Consider the following 5,249-nt stretch of genomic DNA (forward strand, 5'->3'; position numbering starts at 1 on the left):
AATCAATTCTCCTTCTATCCTCCCTAGTCATTGTCCAACTCTCTGATGAATAACAAGTGATCGCAAAGGCCATGGCCATATAAATATGTAAATATGTATGTAAAAAGACAATGTATATAGTCTTCATTGTAGTTCTATTTACCTTCTCATACCTGTTTAGCTGTGTGTCTATTTATGTGTTACTCAGTAGACTATTTTGAAATATAATGTCTGAAGTTAAACCTCTCTGGTCAGAAAGTATCCAAAACCTGAGGAGAAATACATGAAAACATCAAGTAATATTTGGAATGTGGAATGTTCAAAGTATGAATCTGGTAAAATTGGAAGTTGTGAAAAAATGAAATAGAATGTATAAAAATAAACATTCCAGGCATTAGTGAGCTGAGTTGGACTGGTATAGGTAATTCTGAAACAAGTAGTCTTATGATTTATTATGCTGGGAATCATAAAGTGTAATGATGTTGAATTCATAATGAAAAGAACCTATCCTGAAATATAATGCTGTGAGTGTTAAGATACTACCCTTAACATATTCAAGGAAGACCCATTGATACAATTATTATTCAAACATATGGTCCAACAACAAAAGCCAAATATGATGAAATTGAGGATTTCTACAGACTTGCTGTCTGAAATGATAGAACATGCAAACAAGACGTATTAACAACTGGTGACTCAAATGCAAAAGTTAGAAACAAAGAACCACTGCAGTTAAAAATATATGACTTTGGTGCCAGAAATGAGGTTGGAAATCACAGGATAGAATTTTATACTATCAATGATTTATTTATTGCAAATACTGTTTTAAGAAAATATAAACTGCAACTCTGCTCAGGGCCCTTATCTGATGGACTATACAGGAATCAGACTGAATGTTTCTATTGAAAGAGACAATAGAGAAACTAAATATTAGTAGTAAAAACAAAGTCTAGGGCTGACTGTGGAACAAGTTAAAACAAGTTCTTGACTAAAAAGCAGGTCTCTCCATAAATCAGTTGTGGGAAATAGATGTGTAGAAGTAAACTGATAGCATACAGGGTGCGCCATTTCTCAATTCACTAATTGTGACTGTTTGAGAATAGGTAAGGAGCTTTAGCTCATGGCAGTGAGGGCTTCAGGAGACATAGTGGTTTGGAACAGAGGGGTGTGGTTTATAGGGAGGAAGCACTAAGTCTGTGTACTGACTAGAAGCATAGTTAAAGCAAATCCTTCAAAATGGAAAAGGGAGGGGCTACTTAAAATGGCTCTCTGAGCCACTTCTGTTTGTCTTATGCTTCTCTCAGGGAAAAACATCAGTTCTTTTCTACTGTCATTCATGTACGTTTTATAGGGAGTAAACACCTCAGTCCTAGTGAAACAGTGCTTTTGACAGCTCTGCTGGGAAAGGTTAGGACCAACTATAAATTAATGTGGGCTGTAAAATGCAGTGTGTTTCTTTCACTTCCTGTTTTTCCTAAGAAGAAAATAACAAATCTTTTGTTTTAAAAAAACCCCAACAGCAAAAAAAATCAAAATACAAATAAAAAAGTCCTTGAGAATAAAAATGTTACCTGGAGTTTATTCTAACTGAATTTGAAAACCATTTCAAGAGTTGATTTGATACATTGGCCACTAAAGATGAAAGGGCAGACAAATTGTGAGAATTACCTAATTACTTACACTAAATACTTAATTCTTTAATTAAGAGAGATGTGTCCAACAAGCTCTGGTGGCCTAGTGTCAAGAAGCTGCACTGCAATCCGAGAGGTATGTGGTTCAAATACACCAGATGCTTTACTGGAGAAGGAGGAACAATCTCCCCCTGTTCTAGTCAGATCCGATTTGACGGTACACACACATAAAATAATAAAAAAATAAAAAAGAGAGAGATGTGTCCAATATTATGGACCAAGTAGAAATGCTATTTACATTTTGTCCAACAAAGACATAAGAAAACTAAGTGAAATAGGTGTGAATGACAATCTTGGAACCTATAGGTGCAAAATAAGGTTACAGAAGTAGATGAAATGCTGTTAAGAAGAAAAAACTTATGTAAAGGACATTGTTGTTGTTGTATATTGTAGAGTCAGAACCAACTCATAGCTCACCTTCCAGTGGGTTTCCAGAGGCAGTTAATTGCACGGTAAGAGATTGTCTATTCTTCTCCCATGGAGCAGCTACTGGCTTTGAACTTTGTGCGTTCTGGATTGCTGTACACCTTCTGGCAGTTCCCTGTTCCAGCCACTTTTTAACAATCTTCAGCAACATTCTACTTGCTTGTGATATTAATGATATTGTTCGTTCAATGATTTCCACACTTTGTTGAACCATCTTTATTTGGAAAGGGGGAAAAAAATTCTCTTCCAGTCAGTTGACAAGGTCTTCCCAATTTCTCAGCATTGACTAATGAACTGTGGATCGCAGTTCACCTTCTTGCCACTAGGCCACCAAAGTTCCCTGTCAAGGACATTATCCCTTTAAAAAAGTAAAAGGTTATTACAAAGACAAGAAAGAAAGAAAATACAAGAATGGATGTCAGAAAAATCATCCATTTGAAAATTTCTATTGGCGTGTTAAACATTAAAACAAAGAGAAGATATAATGACATAAGAAAACTGAACAGAAGATTTGAAAAAATAGCTCAAGAAGACAAAGCAAAATACTACAAAAAGTGCAAAGAGCTGGAGTTAAAAAACTAAAAGGGAAAACCACGTTTGACATTTCTCAAACTGAAAGAACTGAAGAATAAATTAAAATCTTCAGTTGTGGTACTTAGTAGAATCCTATATAGGCAAAATCTTGAATGATGCAGTAACCATCAGAAGCTGATGAGAGGAATACAGAGATACTGTACCAATAAGAATTAGTTGATACTAAATCATTTCAGGAAGTAGCATCTGATTAAGAACCAATAGTACTAAAAGAAGAAGTTAAAGCTGCTCTTAAGGCACTGGCAAAAAAAAAAGTTCTAGGAATTGATAGAATCCATGTAGTCAAGTTTTAACAAACAGAACCTTAGATATGCTCATTGGTCAATGTCAAAATGTGCAAGACATGGAAATAATTTTCACAAAAGAAGATATTCGAATGCAACAGACACATGAAGAAATGCTCAAAATCACTGGCAATAAAAGATGCAAATCAAAACCACAATGAGATACCATCTTACTCCTGTAAAAGTGGCAAACTTTAACAGGGCAGCAAGTAATAAATGTTGGAGAGTATGTGGTGAGAAAGGAAATCTTATACATTGTTGGTGGGATTGTAAAATGGTACAACCACTTTGGAAGGCAGTTTTGTGTTTCCTCAGAAAGCTGAACATAGAAATTGCATATGACCCAGTTATTCCACTACTTGGAATATAACCTGAGAAAATGAGAATTGAGGCACAAACAGATATTTAAACGCTAATGTTCATAGGAGCATTATTCACCCTCACAAGACATGGAAATATCCCAAATGCCCAACCACATACAAATGGATTGAGACATTATGCTACAGTCACACAGTGGAATACTACACAGCACGCAGGAGCAATGATTCTGTAAAATATTACCTAAGTTGGGAGGGACTGAAGAACATTATGTTGAGTTATGTGGAACTCAGTTCCACAAGACAAATATTGTATAAAATCATTATAGTAGAATGAGTAAAGATCCAGGATGGGGCAAGATAGGGAGTGGTTTTAATCTGTTGTTTATGGATTTGCAACGAGTCCTTGTTGACTGGAAGGCACCTAACAATAACACTAACAACTCATAGATCATTATTATTACTGGGGTTTTTTTTGTCCTAAGATATATTATTAAGATTACCGTTGAAGTTTAAAAAAAGACTAGATATTAAATACTGTTAACTTGCTGGTTTTGATGTTGTATGATACATACGACATCATTTCTCAATCTTTTCCCATTATTGCTCCTTAAAAAATAATAATACTTAATTCTATAATTAAGAGACATGTGTTCAACATAGTGGATGAGGCAAAAATACTCTTGGGAGTCTGTAGAACAAAGACATAAATCAAGTGAAATTGTTGTGAATGGCAATCTTGGAACTCATACCTTCAAAATAATGTAATAGAAGTAAGTGAAATACTGATTATAGGAAGAACCTGAATAGAATTACTGTGAGTAGCATTTTTTTTTATTATTGGTTTGCTTACAAGGTTTGTATATACTGTGCTTCACACTTTCTTCATTCACATTGTGTTTCATAAGTCATTTCCATGTATTATGGTTCAAAAATGAATCTCCACTAGACCTTGCCCATTATTACCCTGTCTTTTCAGGTCCCTACCAAAATCCTTCCCATTTACTTTACCCCCTCCTTCCCTCCACCAAATTGTACAACCTTGTGGCTTAGCCCCTACCTACCCTCACCGCTCTGCTCCCCCCCTTACCCTTTTGGGTCCCCATACATGTTTTACTAGCTATCCTTCTATTTCTCAAACAATGGTATCATACAGTATTTGTTCTTATGAGACCAAGTACACATACAAGGAAGACCTGCTAATATTACTATTTTTTCAAATATAAGCACCAACAGCTAAAGTCAAAGAGAAGAAAAGTGAAGATTTTTCTCAAATTTTGCAGTCTGAAGTTGACCAAACATGCAACCAAGATGGTTTAATGATAACTGGTGACTGGACTGCAAAAATTGGAAATAATAAAGAGGGCAGAAATAGAATTATCAAATATGGTATGTTCAATGACTTATTCATCATAAATACCTTTATAAATAACGTTATAGATAAATATATTAAAATATATATAAATAGACTTTGTACATGGAGCTCACCTGATGGACTGTATATGAATCAAAATGACTATGTTTGTGGAATGAATTGCTGGAGAAGCTCAATATTAGTATTCAAGACCAGACAGGTGCCAACTGTAGAAAAGACCATCATTTGCAAGTTCAAATTGAGGCTTAAGAAAATAGAAACTAGTCCCCAATAAGCAAAATATGATTTTGAGTCTATTCCACCTGAATTAAAAAATCATCTTAAGGACAGGTTTGAAGTGTTGAACACTAATGATTGAAGACCAGATGAGTTGTAAGATGACATCAAAGGATATGATCCATGAAGAGGAAGTCTTTCTTTTACTTTTGAAAGAGAGGAGCGAAGTGGGGGGCGGGGGGAGAGGGCTGGGCAGGGAGAGAAGTGCAGCAATGAATGAATGGAAATCCAAATTCTCTGTAAATGTTCATTAAAATTATAAAATAAGGGAGGAACAATCTCCTCCTGTACCAGTCAGATCCAATTT

Source organism: Elephantulus edwardii, unplaced genomic scaffold (genome assembly GCF_000299155.1).
Source record: "Elephantulus edwardii isolate Elephantulus edwardi_28Jun2011 unplaced genomic scaffold, EleEdw1.0 scaffold00168, whole genome shotgun sequence".
In the NCBI taxonomy this organism is placed as follows: domain Eukaryota; kingdom Metazoa; phylum Chordata; class Mammalia; order Macroscelidea; family Macroscelididae; genus Elephantulus; species Elephantulus edwardii.